Source organism: Gorilla gorilla, chromosome 19 (genome assembly GCF_029281585.2).
Source record: "Gorilla gorilla gorilla isolate KB3781 chromosome 19, NHGRI_mGorGor1-v2.1_pri, whole genome shotgun sequence".
Lineage (NCBI taxonomy): Eukaryota > Metazoa > Chordata > Mammalia > Primates > Hominidae > Gorilla > Gorilla gorilla.
In genome coordinates this window covers 117857492-117874585 of record NC_073243.2, presented here as the reverse complement: position 1 = coordinate 117874585, position 17094 = coordinate 117857492, and positions in this window count along the sequence as shown.

Sequence of the window (17094 nt, the reverse complement as noted above, 5' to 3'; positions counted from 1 at the left end):
ATCTGTATGAACATGGAAATATCTACACCGCAATCTGTTTGAACAGGGAAGTATATACACCGCTATCTGCTTGAAAATGGAAATAAGTACACAGCTATCTGCATATACATGGGAATATCTACACAGCTATCTCTTTACAAATGGAAATATCAGCACCGCTATCAGTATGAACATGGAAGTATCTACACCGCCATCTGTATGAACATGGAAATATCTTCACCGCCATCTGTATGAACATGGAAATATCTGCACCGCCATCTGTATGAACATATAAATATCTACACCGCCATCTGTATTAAAATGGAGATATCTACACCGCTATCTGTATAAACATGGAAATATCTACACCACTATGTGTATAAACATGGAAATATCTACAGCGCTATCTGCATAAGCATGGAAATATCTACACTGCTACCTGTATAAACATGGAAATATCAGCACCGCTATCTGTATGAACATGGAAATATCTACACCGCCATCAGTATGAACATGGAAAAATCTTCACCGTCATCTGTATGAACATGGATATATCCACACAGCCATCTGTATGAACATGGAAATATCTTCACCGCCATCTGTATGAACATGGATATGTCTACACAGCCGTCTGGATGAACATGGAAATATCTACACAGCTATCTGTATGAACATGGAAATAGCTACACCGCTATCTGTATGAACATGGAAATATCTACACCACTATCTGTATGAACATGGAAATATCTACACCGCTATCTGTATGTACATGGAATTATCTTCACCGCCATCTGGATGAACATGAAAATATCTACACCGCTATCTGTGTAAACATGCATACATCTTCACCGCTATGTGTATAAACATGGAAATATCTACACCGCTACCTGTATAAACATGGAAATATCTACACCGCTATCTCTATGAACATGGAAATATCCACACCACTATCTGTATGAACATGGAAATAGCTACACCGCTATCTGTATGAACATGGAAATATCTACACCACTATCTGTATGAACATGGAAATATCTACACCGCTATCTGTGTAAACATGCATACATCTTCACCGCTATCTGTATAAACATGGAAATATCTACACCGCTATCTGTATAAACATGGAAATATCTACACCGCTACCTGTATAAACATGGAAATATCAGCACCGCTATCGGTATTAACACGGAAATATCTACACCGCCATCGGTGTGAACATGGAAATATCTACACCGCTATCTGTATGAACATGGAAATATCTTCACTGCCATCTGTATGAACATGGATATATCTACACAGCCATCTGGATGAACATGGAAATATCTACACCGCTATCTGTATGAACATGGAAATATCTACACAGCCATCTGGATGAACATGAAAATATCTACACCGCTATATGTGTAAACATGCATACATCTTCACCGCTATCTGTATAAACATGGAAATATCTACACCGCTATCTCTATGAACATGGAAATATCCACACCGCTATCTGTATGAACATGGAAATAGCTACACCGCTCTCTGTATGAACATGGAAATATCTACACCGCTATCTGTTTGAACAGGGAAATATATACACCGCTATCTGCGTGAAAATGGAAATATCTACACAGCTATCTGAATATACATGGGAATATCTACACAGCTATCTCTTTACACATGGAAATAACTACACCGCTATCTGTATGAACATTGAAATATCTACACCGCCATCTGTATGAACATGGAAATATCTGCCCCGCCATCTGTATGAACATATAAATATCTACACCGCCATCTGCATTAAGAAGGAGATATCTACACCGATATCTGTATAAACATGGAAATATCTACACTGCTAACTGTATAAACATGGAAATATCTACACCGCTATCTGTACAAACATGGAAATATCTACATCGCTACCTGTATAAAGATGGAAATATCAGCACCGCTATCGGTATGAACACGGAAATATCTCCACCGCTATCTGTATGAACATGGAAATATCTACACCGCTATCTGTATGAACATGGAAATATCTTCACTGCCATCTGTATGAACATGGATATATCTACAATGCCATCTGGATGAACATGGAATTATCTACAGCGCTATCTGCATGAACATGGAAACATCTACACTGCTATCCTTGTAAACATGCGTACATCTTCACCGCTATCTGTATAAACATGGAAATATCCACACCGCTATATGTATGAACATGGAAATAGCTACACCGCTATCTGTATGAACATGGAAATATCAACACCACTATCTGTATGAACATGGAATTATCCACACCGCTATCTGTATGAACATGGATATATCTACACAGCCATCTGGATGAACATGGAAATATCTACACCGCTATCTTTATGAACATGGAAATATCTACACCACTATCTGTATGAACATGGAAATATCTACACCGCTATCTGTTTGAACAGGGAAATATATACACCGCTATCTGCATGAAAATGGAAATATCTAAACAGCTATCTGCATATACATGGAAATATCTATACAGCTATCTCTTTACACATGGAAATAACTACACCGCTATCTTTATGAACATGGAAATATCTACACCGCTATCTGTTTGAACAGGGAAATATATACACCGCTATCTGCATGAAAATGGAAATATCTACACAGCTATCTGAATATACATGGGAATATCTACACAGCTATCTCTTTACACATGGAAATAACTACACCGCTACCTGTATGAACATGGAAATATCTACACCGCCATCTGTATGAACATGGAAATATCTGCACCGCCATCTGTATGAACATATAAATATCTACACCGCCATCTGCATTAAGAAGGAGATATCTACACCGATATCTGTATAAACATGGAAATATCTACACTGCTATCTGTATAAACATGGAAATATCTACACCGCTATCTGTACAAACATGGAAATATCTACATCGCTACCTGTATAAACATGGAAATATCAGCACCGCTATCGGTATGAACACGGAAATATCTCCACCGCTATCTGTATGAACATGGAAATATCTACACCGCTATCTGTATGAACATGGAAATATCTTCACTGCCATCTGTATGAACATGGATATATCTACAATGCCATCTGGATGAACATGGAAATATCTACACCGCTATCTGCATGAACATGGAAACATCTACACTGCTATCCTTGTAAACATGCATACATCTTCACCGCTATCTGTATAAACATGGAAATATCTACACCGCTATCTGTATGAACATGGAAATAGCTACACCGCTATCTGTATGAACATGGAAATATCAACACCACTATCTGTACGAACATGGAATTATCTACACCGCTATCTGTATGAACATGGATATATCTACACAGCCATCTGGATGAACATGGAAGTATCTACACCGCTATCTGTGTAAACATGCATACATCTTCACCGCTATCTGTATAAACATGGAAATATCTACACCGTTATCTTTATGAACATGGAAATATCTAAACCGCTTACTGTTTGAACACGGAAATATATACACCGCTATCTGCTTGAAAATGGAAATATCTACACAGCTATCTGCATATACATGGGAAAATCTACACAGCTATCTCTTTGCACATGGAAGTAACTACACCGCTATCTGTATGAACATGGAAATATATACACTGCCATCTGTATGAACATGGAAATATCTGCACCACCATCTGTATGAACATATAAATATCTACACCGCCATCTGTATTAAGATGGAGATATCTACACCGCTATCTGTATAAACTTGGAAATATCTACACCGCTATCTGTATAAACATGGAAATATCTACACCACTATCTGTATAAACATGGAAATGTCTACACCGCTACCTGTATAAACATGGAAATATCAGCACCGCTATCTGTATGAACATGTAAATATCTACACCGCTATCTCTGTGAACATGGAATTATCTACACCGCTATCTGTATGAACATGGAAATATCTACACCGCTATCTGTATAAACATGGAAATATGTACACCGCTACCTATATAAACATGGAAGTATCAGCACCGCTATCGGTATAAACATGGCAATATCTACACGGCTATCTGTATGAACATGGAAATATGTGCACCGCTATCTGTATGAACATGGAAATATCTTCACCGCCATCTGTTTGAACATGGATATATCTACACAGCCATCTGGATGAACATGGAAATATCTACACCGCTATCTGTATGAACATGGAAATATCTACACAGCTATCTGCACATACAAGGAAATATCTACACAGCTATCTCTTTACACATGGAAATAACTACACTGCTATCTCTATAAACATGGAAATATCTACACCGCCATCTTTATGAACATGGAAATATCTGCACCGACATCTGTATGAACATATAAATATCTACACCGCCATCTGTACTAAGATGGGGATATCTACACCGCTATCTGTATAAACTTGGAAATATCTACACCGCTATCTGTATATACATGGAAATATCTATGCCGCTTTCTGTATAAACAAGGAAATATCTACACTGCTACCTGTATAAACATGGAAATATCAGCACCGCTATCTGTATGAACATGTAAATAGCTACACAGCCATCTGGATGAACATGGAAATATCTGCACCGCTATCTGTATGAACATGGAAATAGCTACACCGCTATCTGTATGAACATGGAAATATCTACACCGCTATCTGTATAAACACGGAAATATCTACACCGCTATCTGTATAAACATGGAAATATCTACAACGCTATGTGTATAAACATGGAAATATCCACACCGCTATCTGTATAAACATGGAAATATCTACACCGCTACCTGTATAAACATGGAAATATCAACACCGCTATCGGTATGAACATGGAATTATCTACACTGGCATCTGTATGAACATGGAAATATCTTCACTGCTATCTGTATGAACTTGGATATATCTACACAGCCATCTGTATGAACATGGAAATACCTGCACCGCTATCTGTATGAACATGGAAATATCTAAACCGCTAACTGTTTGAAAAGGGAAAAATATACACCTCTATCTGCATGAAAATGGAAATATCTACACTGCTATCTGTATGAACATGGAAATACATACACCGCAATCTGTATGAACATGGAAATATCTACACCGCTATCTGTATAAACACGGAAATATCTACACCGCTATCTGTATATACGTGGAAATATCTACACCGCTATGTGTATAAACATGGAAATATCTACACTGCTACCTGTATAAACATGGAAATATCAGCACCGCTATCTGTATGATCATGTAAATAGCTACACAGCCATCTGGATGAACATGGAAATATCTACACCGCTATCTGTATGAACATGGAAATAGCTACACCGCTATCTGTATGAACATGGAAATATCTACACCACTATCTGTATGAACGTGGAAATATCTACACCGCTATCTGTATGAACATGGAAATATCTTCACCGCCATCTGTATGAACATGGATATATCTACACAGCCATCTGGATGAACATGGAAATATCTACACCGCTATCTGTATGAACATGGAAATATCTACACAGACATCTGGATGAACATGAAAATATCTACACCGCTATCTGTGTAAACATGCATACATCTTCACCGCTATCTGTATAAACATGGAAATATATACACCGCTACCTGTATAAACATGGAAATATCTACACCGCTATCTCTATGAACATGGAAATATCCACACCGCTATCTGTATGAACATGGAAATAGCTACACCGCTATCTGTATGAACATGGAAGTATCTACACCACTATCTGTATTAACATGGAAATATCTACACCGGTATCTGTTTGAACAGGGAAGTATATACACCGCTGTCTGCTTGAAAATGGAAATATCTACACAGCTATCTGCATATACATGGGAAAATCGACACAGCTATCTCTTTACACATGGAAATAACTACACCGCTATCTGTATGAACATGGAAATATATACACTGCCATCTGTATGAACATGGAAATATCTGCACCGCCATCTATATGAACATATAAATATCTACACCGCCATCTGTATTAAGATGGAGATATATACACCGCTATCTGTATAAACTTGGAAATATCTACACCGCTATCTGTATAAACATGGAAATATCTACACCACTATCTGTATAAACATGGAAATGTCTACACCGCTATCTGTGTAAACATGCATACATCTTCACCGCTATCTGTATAAACATGGAAATGTCTACACCGCTATCTGTGTAAACATGCATACATCTTCACCGCTATCGGTATAAACATGGAAATATCTACATCGCTATCTGTATGAACATGGAAATATCTACACCGCTATCTGTTTGAACATGGAAATATCTACACCGCTATCTGCATGAAAATGGAAATATCTACACAAATATCTGCAAATAAATGGAAATATCTACACAGCTATCTCTTTGCACATGGAAATAACTACACCGCTATCTCTATAAACATGGAAATATCTACACCGCCATCTGTATGAACATGGAAATATCTACACCGCCATCTGTATTAAGAAGGAGATATCTACACCGCTATCTGTATAAACATGGAAATATCTACAACGCAATCTGTATGAACATGGAAATATCTACACCGCTATGTGTATAAACACGGAAATATGTTCACCGCTGCCTGTATAAACATGGAAGTATCAGCACCGCTATCGGTATGAACATGGCAATATCTACACGGCTATCTGTATGAACATGGAAATATCTACACCGCTATCTGTATGAACTTGGAAATGTCTTCACCGCCATCTGTATGAACATGGATATATCTACACAGCCATCTGGATGAATATGGAAATATCTACACCTCTATCTGTATGAACATGGGAATATCTACACAGCCATCTGGATGAACATGGAAATATCTACACCGCTATCTGTATGAACATGGAAATACATACACCGCTATCTGTATGAACATGGAAATATCTACACCGCTATCTGTATGAACATGGAAATAACTACACCACTATCTGTATGAACATGGAAATATCTACACCGCTATCTGTATGAACATGGAAATACATTCACCGCCATCTGTATGAACATGGATATATCTACACAGCCATCTGGATGAACGTGGAAATACCTACACCGCTATCTGTGTAAACATGCATACAACTTCACCGCTATCTGTATAAACATGGAAATATCTACACCGCTGTCTTTATGAACATGGAAATATCTACACCGCTAACTGTTTGAACAGGGAAATATATACACCGCTATCTGCTTAAAAATGGAAATATCTACACCGCTATCTGTATGAACATGGAAATACTTACACCGCTCTCAGTATGAACATGGAAATATCTACACCGCTATCTGTATGAACATGGAAATATCTACACGGCTATCTGTATGAACATGGAAATACCTTCACCGCCATCTGTATGAACATGGATATATCTACACAGCCATCTGGATGAACATGGAAATATCTACACCGCTATCTGTATGAACATGGAAATATCTACACCACTATCTGCATGAACATGGATATATCTACACAGCCATCTGGATGAACATGGAAATATCTTCACCACTATCTGTGTAAACATGCATACATCTTCACCGCTATCTGTATAAACATGGAAATATCTACACAGCTATCTTTATGAACATAGAAATATCTACACCGCTAACTGTTTGAACAGGGAAATATATACACCGCTATCTGCATGAAAATGGAAATATCTACACAGCTATCTGCTTATACATGGAAATATCTACACAGCTATCTCTTTACACATGGAAAAAAATACACCGCTATCTGTATGAACATGGAAATATCTACACCGCCATCTGTATGAACATGGAAATACCTGCACCGCCATCTGTATGAACATATAAATATCTACACCGCCATCTGTATTAAGTTGGAGATATCTACACCACTATCTGCATAAACAAGGAAATATCTACACCGCTATCTGTATAAACATGGAAATATCTACACCACAATGTGTATAAACATGGAAATATCTACACCGCTATCTGAAAAAACATGGAAATATCTACACCGCTACATGTATAAACATGGAAATATCAGCACCGCTATCTGTATAAACATGGAAATATCTACACCGCCATCTGTATGAACATGGAAGTATCTTCGCCGCCATCTGTAGGAACATGGATATATCTACAGAGCCATCTGTATGAACATGGAAATATCTACACCTCTATCTGTATGAACATGGAAATATCTTCACTGCTATCTGTATGAACATGGAAATATCTTCACCGCCACCTGTATGGACATGGATATATCTACACAGCCATCTGGATAAACATGGAAACATCTACACCGCTATCTATATGAACATGGAAACATCTACACCGCTATCTGTGTAAACATGCATACATCTTCACCGCTATCTGTATAAACATGGAAATATCTACACCGCTATCTGTACGAACATCGAAATATCTACACCGCTACCTGTTTGAACATGGAAGTATCTACACCGCTATCTGCATGAAAATGGAAATATCTACCCAGCTATCTGCATATACATGGAAATATCTACACAGCTATCTCTTTACACATGGAAATAACTACACCGCTATCTCTATAAACATGGAAATATCTACACCACAATCTGTATGAACATGGAAATATCTGCACCGCCATCTGTATGAACATATAAATATCTACACCGCCATCTGTATGAAGAAGGAGATATCTACACCGCTATCTGTATAAACATGGAAATATCTACACCGCTATCTGTATAAACATGGAAATATCTACACCGCTATCTGTATCAACATGGAAATATCTACACCGCTATCTGTATAAACACGGAAATATGTACACCGCTATCGGTATGAACATTGCAATATCTACACGGCTATCTGTATTAACATGGAATTATCTACACCGCTATCTGTATGAACATGGAAATATCTTCACCGCCATCTGTATGAACCTGGATATATCTACACAGCCATCTGGATGAACATGGAAATATGTACACCGCTATCTGTGTAAACATGCATATATCTTCACCGCTATCTGTATAAACATGGAAATATCTACACCGCTATCTTTATGAACATGGAAATATCTAAACCGCTTACTGTTTGAACACGGAAATATATACACAGCTATCTGCACGAAAATGGAAATATCTACACCGCTATCTGTATGAACATGGAAATACATACACCGCTATCTGTATGAACATGGAAATATCTACACCGCTATCTGTATAAACACGGAAATATCTACAGCGCTATCTGTATAAACATGGAAATATCTACAACGCTATGTGTATAAACATGGAAATATCCACACCGCTATCTGTATAAACATGGAAATATCTACACCGCTACCTGTATAAACATGGAAATATCAGCACCGCTATCGGTATGAACATGGAAATATCTACACTGCCATCTGTATGAACATGGAAATATCTAAACCGCTAACTGTTTGAACAGGGAAAAATATACACCTCTATCTGCATGAAAATGGAAATATCTACACCGCTATCTGTATGAACATGGAAATATCTACACCGCTATCTGTATGAACATGGAAATATCTTCACCGCCATCTGTATGAACATGGATATATCTACACAGCCATCTGGATGAACATGGAAATATCTACACCGCTATCTGTATGAACATGGAAATATCTACACAGCCATCTGGATGCACATGAAAATATCTACACCGCTATCTGTGTAAACATGCATACATCTTCACCGCTATCTGTATAAACATGGAAATATCTACACCGCTACCTGTATAAACATGGAAATATCTACACCGCTATCTCTATGAACATGGAAATATCCACACCGCTATCTGTATGAACATGGAAATAGCTACACCGCTATCTGTATGAACATGGAAATATCTACACCACTATCTGTATGAACATGGAAATATCTACACCGGTATCTGTTTGAACAGGGAAGTATATACACCGCTATCTGTGTGAAAATGGAAATATCTACACAGCTATCTGCATATACATGGGAATATCTACACAGCCATCTCTTTACACATGGAAATATCTACACCGCTATCTGTATGAACATGGAAATATCTACACCGCCATCTGTATGAACATGGAAATATCTGCACCGCCATCTGTATGAACATATAAATATCTACACCGCCATCTGTATTAAGATGGAGATATCTACACCGCTATCTGTATAAACTTGGAAATATCTCCACCGCAATATGTATAAACATGGAAATATCTACACCACTATCTGTATAAACATGGAAATATCTACACCGCTACCTGTATAAACATGGAAATATCAGCACCGCTATCTGTATGAACATGGAAATATCTACACCGCTATCTGTTTGAACAGGGAAATATATACACCGCTATCTGCATGAAAATGGAAACATCTACACAGCTATCTGCATATACATGGAGATATCAATACAGCTATCTCTTTACACATGGAAATAATTACACCGCTATCTGTATGAACATGGAAATATCTACACCGCCATCTGTATGAACATGGAAATATCTGCACCGCCATCTCTATGAACATAGAAATATATACACTGCCATCTGTATTAAGAAGGAGATATCTACGCCGCTATCTGTATAAACATGGAAATATCTACACTGCTATCTGTATAAACATGGAAATATCTACACCGCTATCTGTATAAACATGGAAATATCTACACCGCTACCTGTATAAGCATGGAAATATCAGCACCGCTATCGGTATGAACATGGAAATAGCTACACCGCTATCTGTATGAACATGGAAATATCTACACCACTATCTGTATGAACATGGAAATATCTACACCGCTATCTGTATGAACATGGAAATATCTTCAACGCCATCTGTATGAACATGGATATATCTACACAGCCATCTGGATGAACATGGAAATATCTACACCGCTATCTGTATGAACATGGAAATATCTACACAGCCATCTGGATGAACATGAAAATATCTACACCGCTATCTGTGTAAACATGCATACATCTTCACCGCTATCTGTATAAACATGGAAATATCTACACGGCTACCTGTATAAACATGGAAATATCTACACCGCTATCTCTATGAACATGGAAATATCCACACCGCTATCTGTATGAACATGGAAATAGCTACACCGCTATCTGTATGAACATGGAAGTATCTACACCACTATCTGTATGAACATGGAAATATCTACACCCGTATCTGTTTGAACAGGGAAGTATATACACCGCTATCTGCTTGAAAATGGAAATATCTACACAGCTATCTGCATATACATGGGAAAATCTACACAGCTATCTCTTTACACATGGAAATAACTACACCGCTATCTGTATGAACATGGAAATATATACACTGCCATCTGTATGAACATGGAAATATCTGCACCGCCATCTGTATGAACATATAAATATCTACACCGCCATCTGTATGAACATATAAATATCTACACCGCCATCTGTATTAAGATGGAGATATCTACACCGCTATCTGTATAAACATGGAAATATCTACACCACTATCTGTATAAACATGGAAATGTCTACACCGCTACCTGTATAAACATGGAAATATCAGCACCGCTATCTGTATGAACATGTAAATATCTACACCGCTATCTCTGTGAACATGGAATTATCTACACCGCTATCTGTATGAACATGGAAATATATACACCGCTATCTGTATAAACATGGAAATACGTACACCGCTACCTGTATAAACATGGAAGTATCAGCACCGCTATCGGTATAAACATGGCAATATCTACACGGCTATCTGTATGAACATGGAAATATCTGCACCGCTATCTGTATGAACATGGAAATATCTTCACCGCCATCTGTATGAACACGGATATATCTACACAGCCATCTGGATGAACATGGAAATATCTACACCGCTATCTGTATGAACATGGAAATATCTACACCGCTATCTGTATGAACATGGAAATATCTTCTCCGCCATCTGTAAGAACATAGATATATCTACACAGCCATCTGTATGAACATGGAAATATCTACACCGCTATCTGCATGAAAATGGAAATATCTACACAGCTATCTGCATATACATGGAAATATCTACAAAGCTATCTCTTTACACATGGAAATAACTACACTGCTATCTCTATAAACATGGAAATATCTACACCGCCATCTGTATGAACATGGAAATATCTGCACCGACATCTGTATGAACATATAAATATCTACACCGCCATCTGTATTAAGATGGAGATATCTACACCGCTATATGTATAAACTTGGAAATATCTACACCGCTATCTGTATATACATGGAAATATCTATGCCGCTTTCTGTATAAACAAGGAAATATCTACACTGCTACCTGTATAAACATGGAAATATCAGCACCGCTATCTGTATGAACATGTAAATATCTACACAGCCATCTGGATTAACATGAAAATATCTGCACCGCTATCTGTATGAACATGGAAATAGCTACACCGCTATCTGTATGAACATGGAAATATCTACACCACTATCTGTATGAACATGGCAATATCTACACCGCTATCTGTATGAACATGGAAATATCTACACCGCTATCTGTATGAACATGGATATATCTACACAGCCATCTGGATGAACATGGAAATATCTGTACCGCTATTTGTATGAAAATGGAAATAGCTACTCTGCTATCCGTATGAACATGGAAATATCTACACCGCTATCTGTATAAACATGGAAATATCTACAACGCTATCTGTATGAACATGGAAATATCTTCACCGCCATCTGTATGAACATGGAAATATCTACACAGCCATCTGGATGAACATGAAAATATCTGCACCGCTATCTGTGTAAACATGCATACATCTTCACCGATATCTGTATAAACATGGAAATATCTACACCGCTACCTGTATAAACATGGAAATATCTACACCGCTATCTCTATGAACATGGAAATATCCACACCGCTATCTGAATGAACATGGAAATAGGTACACCGCTATCTGTATGAACATGGAAATATCTACACCACTATCTGTATGAACATGGAAATATCTACACCGCTATGTGTTTGAACAGGGAAGTATATACACCGCTATCTGCGTGAAAATGGAAATATCTACACAGCTATCTGCATATACATGGGAATATCTACAGAGCCATCTCTTTACACATGGAAATATCTACACCGCTATCTGTATGAACACGGAAATATCTACACCGCTATCTGTATGAACATGGAAATATCTGCACCGCCATCTGTATGAACATATAAATATCTACACCGCCATCTGTATTAAGATGGAGATATCTACACCGCTATCTGTATAAACTTGGAAATATCTACACCGCAATCTGTATAAACATGGAAATATCTACACCACTATCTGTATAAACATGGACATATCTAAACCGCTACCTGTATAAACATGGAAATATCAGCACCGCTATCTCTATGAACATGTAAATATCTACACCGCTATCTCTATGAACATGGAAATATCTACACCGCTATCTGTATGAACATGGAAATAGCTACACCGCTATCTGTATGAACATGGAAATATCTACACCACTATCTGTATGAACATGGAAATATCTACACCGCTATCTGTATGAACATGAATATATCTACACAGCCATCTGTATGAACATGGAAATATCTACACTGCTATCTGTATAAACATGGAAATATCTACACCGCTATCTGTATAAACATGGAAATATCTACACCGCTACCTGTATAAGCATGGAAATATCAGCACCGCTATCGGTATGAACATGGAAATATCTACACCGCCATCTGTATGAAGATATAAATATCTACACCGCCATCTGCATTAAGAAGGAGATATCTACACAAATATCTGCATAAACATGGAAATATCTACACCGCTATCTGTATAAACATGGAAATATCTACACCGCTATCTGTATAAACATGGAAATATCTACACCGCTATCTGTATAAACATGGAAATATCTACACCGCTACCTGTATAAACATGGAAATATCAGCACCGCTATCAGTATGAACATGGAAGTTTCTACACCGCCATCTGTATGAACATGGAAATATCTTCACCGCCATCCGTATGAACATGGAAATATCTACACCGCCATCTGTATGAACATATAAATATCTACACAGCCATCTGTATTAAGATGGAGATATCTACACCGCTATCTGTATAAACATGGAAATATCTACACCGCTATCTGTATAAACATGGAAATATCTACACCGCTATCTGTATAAACATGGAAATATATACACCGATACCTGTATAAACATGGAAATATGAGCACCGCTATCTGTATGAACATGGAAATATCTACACCGCCATCTGTATGAACATGGAAATATCATGACCGCCATCTGTATGAACATGGATATATCTACACAGCCATCTGTATGAACATGGAAATATCTTCACCGCCATCTGTATGAACATGGATATGTCTACACAGCCGTCTGGATGAACATGGAAATATCTACACCGCTATCTGTATGAACATGGAAATATCTACACCGCTATCTGTGTAAACATGCATACATCTTCACCGCTATGTGTATAAACATGGAAATATCTACACCGCTATCTGTATGAACATGGAAATATCTACACGGCTATCTGTTTGAACATGGAAATATCTACACCGCTATCTGCATGAAAATGGAAATATCTACACAAATATCTGCATATAAATGGAAATATCTACACAGCTATCTCTTTGCACATGGAAATAACTACACCGCTATCTCTATAAACATTTAAATATCTACACCGCCATCTGTATGAACATGGAAATATCTACACCGCCATCTGTATTAAGAAGGAGATATCTACACCGCTATCTGTATAAACATGGAAATATCTACACCGCTATCTGTATTAACATGGAAATATCTACACCGCTATCTGTATAAACACGGAAATATGTTCACCGCTACCTGTATAAACATGGAAGTATCAGCACCGCTATCGGTATGAACATGGCAATATCTACACGGCTATCTGTATGAACATGGAAATGTCTTCACCGCCATCTGTATGAACATGGATATATCTACACTGCCATCTGGATGAACGTGGAAGTATCTGCACCTCTATCTGTATGAACATGGAAATATCTACACCGCTATCTGCATGAACATGGATATATCTACACATCCATCTGGATGAACATGGAAATATCTACACCGCTATCTGTGTAAACATGCATACATCTTCACCGCTATCTGTATAAACATGGAAATATCTACACCGCTATCTTTATGAACATAGAAATATCTACACCGCTAACTGTTTGAACAGGGAAATATATACACCGCTATCTGCATGAAAATGGAAATATCTACACAGCTATCTGCTTATACATGGAAATATCTACACAGCTATCTCTTTACACATGGAAAAAAATACACCGCTATCTGTATGAACATGGAAATATGTACACCGCCATCTGTATGAACATGGAAATACCTGCACCGCCATCTGTATGAACATATAAATATCTACACCGCCATCTGTATTAAGTTGGCGATATCTACACCACTATCTGCATAAACATGGAAATATCTACACCGCTATCTGTATAAACGTGGAAATATCTACACCGCAATGTGTATAAACATGGAAATATCTACACCGCTATCTGTAAAAACATGGAAATATCTACACCGCTACATGTATAAACATGGAAATATCAGCACCGCTATCTGTATGAACATGGAAATATCTACACCGCCATCTGTATGAACATGGAAATATCTTCACCGTCATCTGTAGGAACATGGATATATCTACACAGCCATCTGTATGAACATGGAAATATCTACACCGCTATCTGTATGAACATGGAAATATCTTCACCGGTATCTGTATGAACATGGAAATATCTTCACCGCCATCTGTATGAACATGGATATATCTACACAGCCATCTGGATAAACATGGAAATATCTACACCGCTATCTGTATGAACATGGAAACATCTACACCGCTATCTTTGTAAACATGCATACATCTTCACCGCTATCTGTATAAACATGGAAATATCTACACCGCTATCTGTACGAACATGGAAATATCTTCACCGCTACCTGTTTGAACATGGAAGTATCTACACCGCTATCTGCATCAAAATGGGAATATCTACCCAGCTATCTGCATATACATGGAAATATCTACACAGCTATCTCTTAACACATGGAAATAACTACACCGCTATCTCTATAAACATGGAAATATCTACACCACCATCTGTATGAACATGGAAATATCTGCACTGCCATCTGTATGAACATATAAATATCTACACCGCCATCTGTATGAAGAAGGAGATATCTACACCGCTATCTGTATAAACATGGAAATATCTACACCGCTATCTGTGTAAACATGCATACATCTTCACCGCTATGTGTATAAACATGGAAATATCTACACCGCTATCTGTATGAACATGGAAATATCTACACGGCTATCTGTTTGAACATGGAAATATCTACACCGCTATCTGCATGAAAATGGAAATATCTACACAAATATCTGCATATAAATGGAAATATCTACACAGCTATCTCTTTGCACATGGAAATACCTACACCGCTCTCTCTATAAACATTTAAATATCTACACCGCCATCTGTATGAACATGGAAATATCTACACCGCCATCTGTATTAAGAAGGAGATATCTACACCGCTATCTGTATAAACATGGAAATATCTACACCGCTATCTGTATTAACGTGGAAATATCTACACCGCAATGTGTATAAACATGGAAATATCTACACCGCTACCTGTATAAACATGGAAATATCAGCACAGCTATCTGTATGAACATGGAAATATCTACACCGCCATCTGTATGAACATGGAAATATCGTTACCGCCATCTGTATGAACATGGATATATCTACACAGCCATCTGTATGAACATGGAAATATCTTCACCGCCATCTGTATGAACATGGATATGTCTACACAGCGGTCTGGATGAACATGGAAATATCTACACCGCTATCTGTATGAACATGGAAATATCTACACCGCTATCTGTGTAAACATGAATACATCTTCACCGCTATCGGTATAAACATGGAAATATCTACACCGCTATCTGT